The sequence below is a fragment of the Rhinatrema bivittatum genome, chromosome 16 (assembly GCF_901001135.1).
Source record: "Rhinatrema bivittatum chromosome 16, aRhiBiv1.1, whole genome shotgun sequence".
Lineage (NCBI taxonomy): Eukaryota > Metazoa > Chordata > Amphibia > Gymnophiona > Rhinatrematidae > Rhinatrema > Rhinatrema bivittatum.
The window spans coordinates 48452458-48466024 of record NC_042630.1 but is presented as its reverse complement, the minus strand read 5'-3'; the positions used below and the strand labels follow the sequence as shown (position 1 = coordinate 48466024).

Here is a 13567-nt window from a genome sequence, read left to right as displayed (position 1 = left end):
GGAAAGGACTGCCACTTATTTTGTAATGCACCAGTTAAATCCAAAGCCTCGTTTTTATCTAGATTTAATTTAAATCCTGAGAGAGGTTGGTAAGTGGAAAAAATACATAAGGCTGCAGGAAGGGTAGTACGCACATTAGACAAAAGAAGTAAAATATCATCTGCGAATAAAAGAGTTGTATATGAGTGAGACCCCACCGGGATACCCGTTACACTGCTGGAAGCATGTAGGTGAGAAATGAGTAGTTCCACCGTCATTATAAATAAGAGCGGAGACAGTGGGCAGCCCTGCCTAGTGCCCCTTTCTAATTGAAATTCTGTGGAGAGTAAGCCATTTACCAGGACCCTAGCAGTTGGATTGGAGTACAACAGAGTAATGTAATCATATATTCTTCCATGAAATCCCATACATATGAGCGTCTTTCTAACAAAGGGCCATGCTACCCTATCAAAGGCTTTCTCCGCATCACAAGTTACCAACAAGGGATCCTTAAGGGATGAAATGATTGAGTTTTCCAGAGCAGCCTGTACTTTATGTATGTTAACCGCAGATCGGCGCCCAGCCACAAACCCCACTTGATCCGGGGAAATTAGCAGAGGCATAATGGGCTGTAACCGAGTAGCTATAATCTTCGCATATAGTTTAATATCCAAATTGAGCAGGGATATAGGGCAATAGGAGGAAGGTTGGAGGGGATCCCTACCTGGTTTTGGGAGGACTACAATGGTTGCCGATCTCAGAGTAGGCGGCATTTCACCCTTGGTAGCCATTGTTTCAAAAAGAGACTGCATAATTGGGGCCATTTCCTGTGCAAGGGATTTGTAGAAGAGCACCGTTATGCCATCTGGACCGGTGCCTTCCCATCTTGCAAAGACCGGATGGCCACTAATATTTCATTAGTCTCTATAGGACGATTTAGGCAAGCTCTCTGCTGTTCCGACAAGGTTGGAAAATGGGTAGAGTGCAAAAAGGTGTTTATAGCAGACTCATCAACTGGTTCCATGGAATATAACATATGATAGAAAATTTGGGCGATGTCCTGCGAGGAGATCTTAACATCATCCTTGGAGGACCATAAATTAGCTATAAATTTTGAGGGTTCTTGGGATTTTAGCAAGCATGCAAGCAACCGTCCTGCCTTATTTCCATGTTGAAAAAAATTATATTGACGATATTTCAGGGCCCAGGTAGCTCTAATGTGGACAAGGTCATTAATAGCCCCTTGTAACAATTTATATTGAGGAAGAAGAGCCTCCTCACCCAACACATTTATCCTCCTACGAATATCCCTCATTTTTTTCTCCAAAATTAATAGGTCCGCATCCATTTTTTTTTTTGTGGCTGGCATAACTAATGATGTCTCCCCTGAGAACAGTTTTTGCAGTTTCCCAGAGGAGCACTGGGTCAACTTCAGGTTTCACATTAAACTGCATAAACTCCAACCATTTCTTTTGAATGTATAATGGAAAGGCTGGGTCATTTTGCAAATGATGAGGAAGCCGCCACAGACTCATAGGCTGCAGGGTGCTTACACCAAATTCACCTATCACTGGACAATGATCAGAGATCACTAAATTTTCAATAGTGGAGAGATGAAATCGAGAGAAAAGAACTTCAGAAACCAATAGATAATCGATACAAGATATGGTCGGGTGTGCCCTCGCAATATGTGTGAATGCGCACTCACCAGGATGCAAAGATCTCCAAAGATCAATTAGCTGTAAGTGTTCACATAAGAAGTGTGGGCCCTTCTTTGTACTAAGATTGCGTCCATGCCCTGAAGGTTATTTATCTAAGAGGGGATCCGCTATAAAGTTAAGGTCTCCTCCCAAAATGATGGGGCAGTCACCCAATTTTGAAATGTGTGCAGTAAGATTAGTATAAAATGAATGGTCATATGAGTTAGGAGCATATATTGAAGCCAACAGAATTGGGACCCCCATAAGAAGCCCCTTCACCAAAACAAATCTGCCCCCAGGGTCAGTTACCGTCTCCTGAGCTTTAAATGAAACGGATCTATGGATGAGAATTGCTACACCCCGGCTATGAGTGGTGCCAGTTGCAAAGAATATTTGGGAAACCCATTTCTTTTTTAATTTGAGTACCTTAGTGGTCAATAAGTGGGTTTCCTGAATGAAACTCACTTTGGTATGGAGTTTATTCAGATGTGCTAAAACCTTTTCATGCTTCACTGGTGTACCCACGCCAGCCACATTCCATGTAACAACGTTTAAAGCCATGAAACTACAGTAAACAACCATCTGTGCAGTTTTAATATCTTTGTAATCAAAGGCAAACAACAGGTATCTTCCCTTATAAAACTATTCAGCACTATGTCACACACAAATTTCAGACTCAAAATAGGCTTATATTGAGACTCTCTGTACGTATCACCCAACTCCCCCTGACTCTTTTTCCCCTTTCCTAATACCCCAAGGGAAAGCGAAAATACCCCAACTTGCACCATATTTGAGTAATATCCCTCCGAGTGGGATAAAGATCACACAGAAAAAAAAATGAGGATGTGTTCGGTCACCCCCAACCCCGTCTCCCCCGCCTACAATACAATGGCAGGGACCGCTGATACAGCCTTATATTTAAAGACAACCAAGAGAAAAAAAGACAAAACATCTAAAGGAGCATAGTAGAAAACATGGATTAGACAAATCAAAGAATAAAAAAAAAAAAAGATAATAGGGGTTGCTGGAGAAAGCGTAACTGCGCATGATATTCGTCCACTTAATGTACTCCATAAGAAAAGCGAATTCAGGAGCCATGTGCTCCAGCTTATAGTAGCATCCATTTTCCCTTGTCACCATGGCGTTTATTCTGAAATAAAAGAAATCACTGTATCCAAAGGTAAAAGTTGTGGACGTCAAGCCTCATCCTCCTGTGCAGAACCCAGAATGGAGTGGACATAGGACCTCGCTTTAGTAATACTTTTGTAGATCTATTATGGGATATACGAAGTTGAGTCGGATATGCCAGAGTAAATCTGATAATTTTTGTGATGAGATCAGAACAGATGCTGGTAAATTATTTGCGTTTCGTTGAGACGCTGGGAGAAAAATCTTGGAAAACTAGTATCTTTTTAGAATCATGCAGGAATTATTTCTGCTTCTGATATTGTTTGAGGACTAGCGTTTTATGCGCAAAATGCAAGAAGCGGGCAATAACCACTCGCGGACGCCGGTTAGGATCACCATCCACTTTCCTGCCCACTCGATGTGCCCACTCCAGTAGGCCGCCTGATGGAGATGCAAGCGAGGGGACTAGGCCTAACAACCAGGCCTCCAGGAGGTGGGGAGAGGTCGGCATCTGCTATGTTTTCATGAAACCCCACAAACCTTAGATTGTTCTATCGGGAATGATTTTCTAAATCGTCTAGCTTGTCCTCACTGCTTTTCACCGCTTGTTCCAAAACAGCGATCTTTATTTCCAAGGCGCCCGTGTCGTCTTCTACTAGGGCAACGCGCCCCTCAACCTGCTCTACCCAGGGAAAGTACCTGAGAGAAGCTCTGACCTCTGCGATTTGTTCAGATATCTGATGAAGTCTCATATCTAAGGTAGAGATCACTGCATGGGAAATTTTATCCTCTGGCGATTCATCCTCCATCTGTTCGGTGTCAGGAGGCGCGTCGGCCATCTTTGCTCCGGGGGCCTTCGGCTTGTCTCTGTCTTTTCTTATCACTCGGGACACCATAAAAGTCAAATTTCCCCAGAAATTGAATGTGGTAGGTAAATTAAGGTGGAGTAGAGAAACAAAGACACTTGCTTCACCTCCAAAAGCGCGATGGCAGGGGATATGGGGTTGCTGGTGACTGGAGCTCAGTCTCTGAGGTGCAACCAAGTTCACCACATCACATGATCTCCATATCACATGGTTTTAATGCTGGAAACAACACTTTTTTTTTTTCTGGTGTTAATCTGTATGATATGCCAAAACGGCCATTACGCAATTTGCAATATATTTTGCAAATTGTATTTTGGCCCTTTCTGGGCTTGGGGGGGAGGGGAGGAGGACTAGGAGAAGAGGGGGAGGGGGAGAGGGAGAGAGAGAGAGCGAGAGCTCTGGGGAGGCCTTCACAGTATTCAACTATTTATATGACTATAGGAGGGCCAGCTAATAGTTCAAGGTGAGGTGTCGGTGGTGGTTTTGGGTTTAGTGGCCAGTTTTACATGAAGAGTGAGAATTGCAAACATCACAGTACACCACAATGATGATTTGACATCATTTGGGTGAGTAAAGTCTCACAAAGATGAGATTTCTACAATGTTTTCTCACCATAGCTTGATGGACTCTATAACAGGGTACCATCAAGCTAGGCCGAGATATCATAGTAAAAATCTCATCTTTGTAAGACTTTTCACTCTTCACCGAGGTGTACTGAGTGGATCATACTTCTCACTCTGCATGTAAAACTGGACCCTAAACCACCTCTGACACCTCACTTTGAGCTTTTAGATGGCCCTCCAATAAAGATTTAAATAGTTGACTACTATGAGGACCTTATAAATACTCTCTGTCACTCTCTCTTCTAAGAAATAGAGGTATTGTGGCGTGCAAAAACTCTACCAATGTGGGTGCTAATTCTAAACATGCCCATTTTTCTTACCATGGGTGTTATGCATGTGATATTATAGCATTTTGATAAACCTAGGGGTTAGGGCCTGATTTTCTAAGACGTTTCACCCATTATTTGTTTGTGAGGGAAAATTTTCTTTAAGTCGTTACATCTCTATTTTGACTGACAAAGTCTAATCTTGCTGTGTTTATATGAAATAGTTCAACCAAGTCAAGCCCCAATTCTACTGACATATTTTGTGTAATCTTAAGCATGCTTTTCTTTGGTTTTCACCAAAATAAATGTCCTGTGAAGGCTCTACCATGATTAATAATAGTTCTAAGTCTAGGTGGCACATTATTGCATCAGTTCTACAAGTTTAGCAAGCTATCATACCCAGAAATCACCTGCATTGAAACAGGATGTGAAAACAAGGACAAGACAAAGCAGTTAAGGATACAGCAGACCCAAGCAATTATACAGAGAGACAAGTTCTTGATTTACCTGTGGGTACTTATAGATCCCCGTAACTCTGGCAATTGCATGTGTTGTTACTGAAGAGAAGCTTCCAATTAAACCAGCCAACTGGCCTTGCTGGTGACAGCTAAAGCCAGGAACAGGGTTCATTATCCCAGATAAGATCATCAGAGTACCACATAGTGAAAAACCTGCATCATTGCAAGTGTCAGACATATGGAAGCCCAGGGTGATGTTGGGTAATATCTCCAAATTTTGGTTAATCTCCTGAATGGCAAAATAAAAGGCGAAGAAATGCCGAAAATAACGTAGACTCCATCTGAGAGCAAGTAAACATATCTTTAATAGATATTCAATAATTGAATGATTCACATATACTGAAATTGAGAAAAAGCATAAGCTAAAGATATATATGCAAATGCACCATAATACTGAGCTGCAGCACTTTTTCCTATGCCACTATAGAAAACCACCACCAAAGTCTACAAGTGCTCCTCAACCCTATCATTGTGCTTCCTATGTATTGAGATGCCTTTCCCCCAGTCCCCATATTTGCTCATTCATTTCAATCCCAACCTGCATCTCCCCTTTTTATTCCATTTCTGAAACCCTCAAGCACACATGGATTCAAGCCTGACCATCAGGTACGCCCCCTACCCCCCCCCCCCTGCTAGTCCTAATGAAGGACTTAAAATCAATCATTGTTCTTTTATTGACATCCCAGTCCAATCCAAACCTATCCAACTCAGTTTGTCTTTTTAGACTGCTAATCCAAAGTGACCAAAATGTTAAGCATAGCAAATCAAATAAGCAACATGCAGGGCGTTTGACACCAAACTGTTATTGAAGATTGAGGTCAGGAGGCCCCCCCTTGCTTAAAATGGCGCCGGCCATTTTAAGCAAGGGGGGCCTCCTGTACGGCTCCATTTTGCCGTACAGCAAAATGGAGCCGGCCGTATGGCAACACGATTCGAGTGCAGGAGGTCGTTCCCGGACCCCCGCTGGACTTTTGGCAAGTCTTGTGGGGGTCAGGAGGCCCCCCCAAGCTGGCCAAAAGTCCCTGGGGGTCCAGCGGGGGTCCGGGAGCGATCTCCTATGCTCGTGACGTCGGGGAACAGGAACCAAAAATGGCGCCGGCGCTACCTTTGCCCTGTCATATGACAGGGCAAAGATAGCGCCGGCGCCATTTTCTATCAATGCGCCCGACGCCCGAGAGTGGAAGATCACAATGGGACCCCCCCCACACTGGACCCTAGGTAATTTAAGACATTTGGGGGGGGGGTTCGGGAGGGTGGGGGATTTATTTTAAAGGGTCGGGGTGGGTTTTAGGGATGTTTTAGTGTGCCGGTTTTCCCGCCCTCCCCCTTCCCCTCCCCCTTCCCCCGATTTACGATTTTTGACGATAAATCGGGGGAATTCCTATTAAATATCGCCTCTAACGATTTTTGACGATTTAAAATATATCGGACGATATTTTAAATCATCAAAAAACGATTCACATCCCTAATATCAATGTGCAGTTGATTTGTCCATGCTGGGCCCATATGCAGAAGCTTTTTTCTCTGCATTCAGTGAGGCATCATATTCAGAAGGTCATTTAGTGGACAAGTTATCCAACTAAAGTTATCCATATTACTTGTCCTTTATATTCTGCAAGCTAAACGTCTCACTCTATGTACTACTTCATACTTATCTGACTACATGTAGCAGGATAACAAAAGATATAGCTGGGTACATGTGAAATATAGCACAGGAGGTTTTTTTAGTTATCCAGCTTTGTGTGGCAGGATAATATACTTCTTAACCAGATAGCTTTAAAATATATCCGGCTAAGTAGCACTGGTAGTATCAAATCAAATAAAAAGAAATAATGAGGCAAGCAGGCTAATCCCCTCCCTGCCACCCAAAAATTATACAAAGGCCCCGTCGGGCCGTGCTATCTTTACCTCCAAACTCATTTTATTCCTTTAACAATCCCTGGTATTTTACCCAGACCCTGTGTTCCTCTTTTTGATAAACTGTAGGATCGGCTGATCCCTCTCCCTTCAGTCCTATCCACCTAACCTCCCATAAAGATGACAAATTGCACAGGCCCCCCTTCCTGCTTTCCCCTGACCCTTCCCATCCCCCCAGGAAACCTTAATGTTGCAGCCAGGAGTGAGGGAACCTCTGCCCCACTCCAGGGACCTCCAGCGCTGCTCTGACAGAGGCAGCATTGGAAGCATAAGCTTGAATGTAAACTTACATAAGAGGATTGTGAGAAATTGCAAAACTGGGAGAGTGGGCATGCAAATGGCAAATGACATTTAATGCTTCACTATAGGTGGGATCTAAATGTTATTATTAATACAATCAATAAATAAATAAATAAATACATGATTTGCATCACCTTGCACTTAGGGAAAGATAACCCAATTTATAGCTACATAATGTCCAAGGTATCGAACAGTACTGCTCTATAAAATATATATAATAATACAAGCATGTAGTTAGTAGGGATGTGAATCGTTTTTCAACGATTAAAATTATCGTCCGATAATGTTTATATCGTCTTAAATCGTTATAGAACACGATACAATAGAAATTCTAACGATTTATCGTTAAAAATCGTTAAATCGTGTTAGTGCGCACTAACTCGATTTAGTGCGCACTAACTGAAAATGATACAAATAAACACTTTCCAGGTCACTGAAGGTCAGTTAGGAATGAATATGTGTTCCTATTGGCTGGCTGCCCTCTTATCTATTGATGTTACCAAGGTTACCACTGAGGTGATGGTTGGGGGGATGGGAAATGGAACTGGAAACTAACGAACACCAACAGAAAATGAAACAAAGTGTTCACACTTCCCAGGTCAGTAAAGGTCACTTAGGAATGAATATGTATGTATGTATTCCTATTGGCTGGCTGTGCTCTTATCTATTGATGTTACCAAGGCTAACACTGAGGTAATGGTTGGAGGGATGTGAAATGGAAACAGTTGGAAGCTTGACAAAAAAAGTAATGAAATGATCAGCACTCACGTGACTAGAACTTGTTTGTTTATTATTTTTGTTAGCAGCCACCTGAAATGCTAGTGCATGTTGAATTTGCCAATCACTGTACATTTTAGAAAGGTGGTCCTGGCTGGAACTGTACACAGTTCAAATATATGTAATTGATTGTTGGTAAGTGTATTTTTTAAGTAGCCACACTGGCACCAGTATGTTTACTTTTCCTCCTACTTAACTCACTAGCTCAGCTTTGTAAGAAGGGCTTCTCTGCTTGTGTGTTGTTTTTGTTTGGTGTGAGGAGAGCAGAAACATCAGATCTTTATTAAATCTACTACAGTCATCTCTTACAGTGCCCTATCCCTATTAATACCAGGAGTGTTGTGATCTTCCTGCACACAGTGCCCTAACCCTGATACCAGTCTGAGACAGCTCCCTCCCTGCATTACTAGAGAGAGGCTGGCTTCACAGACAGGGGGGAGCTGCCTGACCCTCACTCCTGACTTCCCCCATGTCCCAGCTAGTGAATGGTGTGTGGGTGAGGGGGGGGGGAGGATGGTGAAGTCTGAGACAGCTCCCTCCCTGCATTACTAGTGAGAGGCTGGCTTCACAGACAGGGGGGAGCTGCCTGACCCTCACTCCTGACTTCCCCCATGTCCCAGCTAGTGAATGGTGTGTGGGTGAGGGGGGGGGGGAGGATGGTGAAGTCTGAGACAGCTCCCTCCCTGCATTACTAGTGAGAGGCTGGCTTCACAGACAGGGGGGAGCTGCCTGACTCTCACTCCTGACTTCCCCCATATCCCAGCTAGTGAATGGTGTGTGGGTGAGGGGGGGGGGGGAGGAGGATGGTGAAGTCTGAGACAGCTCCCTCCCTGCATTACTAGTGAGAGGCTGGCTTCACAGACAGGGGGGAGCTGCCTGACCCTCACTCCTGACTTCCCCCATGTCCCAGCTAGTGAATGGTGTGTGGGTGAGGGGGGGGGGGGGGAGGATGGTGAAGTCTGAGACAGCTCCCTCCCTGCATTACTAGTGAGAGGCTGGCTTCACAGACAGGGGGGAGCTGCCTGACCCTCACTCCTGACTTCCCCCATGTCCCAGCTAGTGAATGGTGTGTGGGTGAGGGGGGGGGGGGGGGGGGAGGAGGATGGTGAAGTCTGAGACAGCTCCCTCCCTGCATTACTAGTGAGAGGCTGGCTTCACAGACAGGGGGGAGCTGCCTGACCCTCACTCCTGACTTCCCCCATGTCCCAGCTAGTGAATGGTGTGTGGGTGAGGGGGGGGGGAGGATGGTGAAGTCTGAGACAGCTCCCTCCCTGCATTACTAGTGAGAGGCTGGCTTCACAGACAGGGGGGAGCTGCCTGACCCTCACTCCTGACTTCCCCCATGTCCCAGCTAGTGAATGGTGTGTGGGGTGAGGGGGGGGGGGGGGAGGATGGTGAAGTCTGAGACAGCTCCCTCCCTGCATTACTAGTGAGAGGCTGGCTTCACAGACAGGGGGGAGCTGCCTGACCCTCACTCCTGACTTCCCCCATGTCCCAGCTAGTGAATGGTGTGTGGGTGAGGGGGGGGGGGGAGGATGGTGAAGTCTGAGACAGCTCCCTCCCTGCATTACTAGTGAGAGGCTGGCTTCACAGACAGGGGGGAGCTGCCTGACCCTCACTCCTGACTTCCCCCATGTCCCAGCTAGTGAATGGTGTGTGGGTGAGGGGGGGGGGGAGGAGGATGGTGAAGTCTGAGACAGCTCCCTCCCTGCATTACTAGTGAGAGGCTGGCTTCACAGACAGGGGGGAGCTGCCTGACCCTCACTCCTGACTTCCCCCATGTCCCAGCTAGTGAATGGTGTGTGGGTGAGGGGGGGGGGGTGGAGGATGGTGAAGTCTGAGACAGCTCCCTCCCTGCATTACTAGTGAGAGGCTGGCTTCACAGACAGGGGGGAGCTGCCTGACCCTCACTCCTGACTTCCCCATGTCCCAGCTAGTGAATGGTGTGTGGGTGAGGGGGGGGGGGAGGATGGTGAAGTCTGAGACAGCTCCCTCCCTGCATTACTAGTGAGAGGCTGGCTTCACAGACAGGGGGGAGCTGCCTGACCCTCACTCCTGACTTCCCCCATGTCCCAGCTAGTGAATGGTGTGTGGGTGAGGGGGGGGGGGGAGGATGGTGAAGTCTGAGACAGCTCCCTCCCTGCATTACTAGTGAGAGGCTGGCTTCACAGACAGGGGGGAGCTGCCTGACCCTCACTCCTGACTTCCCCCATGTCCCAGCTAGTGAATGGTGTGTGGGTGAGGGGGGGGGAGGATGGTGAAGTCTGAGACAGCTCCCTCCCTGCATTACTAGTGAGAGGCTGGCTTCACAGACAGGGGGGAGCTGCCTGACCCTCACTCCTGACTTCCCCCATGTCCCAGCTAGTGAATGGTGTGTGGGTGAGGGGGGGGGGGAGGATGGTGAAGTCTGAGACAGCTCCCTCCCTGCATTACTAGTGAGAGGCTGGCTTCAAAGACAGGGGGGAGCTGCCTGACCCTCACTCCTGACTTCCCCCATGTCCCAGCTAGTGAATGGTGTGTGGGTGAGGGGGGGGGGGAGGATGGTGAAGTCTGAGACAGCTCCCTCCCTGCATTACTAGTGAGAGGCTGGCTTCACAGACAGGGGGGAGCTGCCTGACCCTCACTCCTGACTTCCCCCATGTCCCAGCTAGTGAATGGTGTGTGGGTGAGGGGTGGGGGAGGAGGATGGTGAAGTCTGAGACAGCTCCCTCCCTGCATTACTAGTGAGAGGCTGGCTTCACAGACAGGGGGGAGCTGCCTGACCCTCACTCCTGACTTCCCCCATGTCCCAGCTAGTGAATGGTGTGTGGGTGAGGGGGGGGGGGGGGAGGATGGTGAAGTCTGAGACAGCTCCCTCCCTGCATTACTAGTGAGAGGCTGGCTTCACAGACAGGGGGGAGCTGCCTGACCCTCACTCCTGATTTCCCCCATGTCCCAGCTAGTGAATGGTGTGTTGGTGAGGGGGGGGGGGGGGGGGAGGAGGATGGTGAAGTCTGAGACAGCTCCCTCCCTGCATTACTAGTGAGAGGCTGGCTTCACAGACAGGGGGGAGCTGCCTGACCCTCACTCAAGCAGAGAAGCCCTTCTTACAAAGCTGAGCTAGTGAGTTAAGTAGGAGGAAAAGTAAACATACTTGTGCCAGTGTGGCTACATAAAAAATACACTTACCAACAATCAATTACATATATTTGAACTGTGTACAGTTCCAGCCAGGACCACCTTTCTAAAATGCACAGTGATTGGCAAATTCAACATGCACTAGCATTTCAGGTGCCTGCTAACAAAAATAATAAACAAAGAAGTTCTAGTCACGTGAGTGCTGATCATCACATGTCAAGCTTCCAACTGTTTCCATTTCACATCCCCCCAACCATTACCTCAGTGGTAACCTTGGTAACATCAATAGATAAGAGCACAGCCAGCCAATAGGAATACATATTCATTCCTAAGTGACCTTTACTGACCTGGGAAGTGTGAACACTGTTTCATTTTCTGTTGGTGTTCATGAGTTTCCAGTTCCATTTCCCATCCCCCCAACCATCACCTCAGTGGAAACCTTGGTAACATCAATAGATAAGAGGGCTGCCAGCCAATAGGAACACATATTCATTCCTAACTGACCTTCAGTGACCTGGAAAGTGTCTATTTGTATCATTTTGAGTTAGTGCGCACTAACTCGAGTTAGTGCGCACTAACGGGGAGTTAGTGCGCACTAACTCGAGTTAGTGCGCACTAATCGGAAAAAACGATTTTTAACGATTTTTCAATGAAATAATCGTGCGAAACACGATTTTCTTCTCCTGCCACACGATTTCTATCGTTAAGACGATATGGAAAACGATTCACATCCCTAGTAGTTAGTACCATTGTCAAAACCTCCCCTGATGACATCTATGCTTGATTTGAAAAGTAGCTCAAAACTATAATGATAATGAGGTCTAACACCACATTGGATTGGATCTGCCTTCATTCCTAACTGGGGCTTGTTCCAGACTGCGAGTCCTGCCAATGAGAACGCTCAGCTGTGAGTTGTTTGCAATCGGCATTTTCTTGTGGAGAGGACCGCTAGCTATGACATATCCTCAGGACATAAAGGCCAGAGGGGGATTTTATTTCCTTCAACACCTCCTCCAGGTACAACATTTTCTTGTATAATGATTTTGAACCAATCTTTACATTTTAAAATGTATTTGAAAACTTTCTGGGAGCAAATGTGGCTCTAACAATGAAGGGAAGTTATGCTCTCTGCACTGACAACCAATAATTAATATGGCCACATCATTTTGCATTTTCTATAAAGCATACAACTATCCTTTTGTTAGGCCAAGTGAATTGCAGTAGTCAATTGGTTCAAAACCACTGCATGAACTATAGTTTGAGAATTGTCCTTCATAATGACATATTTGGCATTTTAAAAGTTAAGAAAATGATTTCTGCATTGTATTTAACTAGGGATGTAATGCGAAGTCAGAATCCAACAAAAAATCCAGATTACAAATTTTATTTGAGATAGAATAAACCTGGTCATCCAATTGTATATAATGCAAGTCAGCAGAAGTTTTATCCAGTTTGGTCTTTCTAATGTACAGAATTAACTTATTAGGCTGAAACCACTCTATTGAATTGAAACTAGGGTATGAAATAGAATATTACAACCAAGTGGTTTGATTTCACAAGAAAGGAACAACATTAAAAGCTAAGTACAAATTATGTGGCTGTTTTCTGAACAAGAGGCTGCGGGATAAAGAAAAGTAATTTATGAAATCATTTATGAAGGTTAGATAATGTTTTGGATATGCTTCATTTTCATTTTTAATTTTAGATGTAAAATAATTAAAAATTGGGATAAAAATAGAATACAATTTAAATTTAAAATAAATTAAATTAAAAACAAATATAATAGGGAGGATGGAGGTTATGTGGACCAATGTTTAAATAAGCATTCAGGACTATAGGATAAAATCCCTTGAATTTAAAAATCTGTTCTGAGGTCCGTTCCTCCTGTTCACAGTGCAGTGTGATGTGTGGGAATCAATATTTTGTATTACGTTGTGTGCACATATAGATTCTGATTTCTGTTAGTTATTGAAGCACAGGAAGTGACACAGCACAGGACTGACTGCTGATCTAGCTTGACTCACATTGAATAATTTTACTTTCTCCCCCTCTACGATTCACCTGAGCGCTGTAACAGAAGCAAAGTAAATTCACCAGGAAACAGGGCCGCGCACACTTTGGAGGGATTTTTGAAAGTACCTAGCCAGATAAATAGCCCTTGTCTAAAAACATCCTTCTTAATGCATATAGAGGAATGCGCCTTCTGTCATAAGAAGCACAATTTAACCTTAATTAAGAGGAGACATTCAGAGGGGTGAGAAGAGAGCAGGGCAGGGAAACAATGCACACAGAGTTTATTTATTCTACACAAAGATTTTACAGGTGAAGGTCCAGGGATGATTTCTTACTAAAAAACCCATAACACAGCTAAACTTT

The 13567-nt window shown here is 45.2% G+C and overlaps 1 protein-coding gene across 1 annotated transcript in view; it reads right to left on the bottom strand.

Moving 5' to 3' along the window:
* Positions 1-13567, bottom strand: part of LOC115077638 (vomeronasal type-2 receptor 26-like) — a 190898-nt gene that overhangs the window by 91231 nt on the left and 86100 nt on the right. The window lies entirely within an intron of this gene.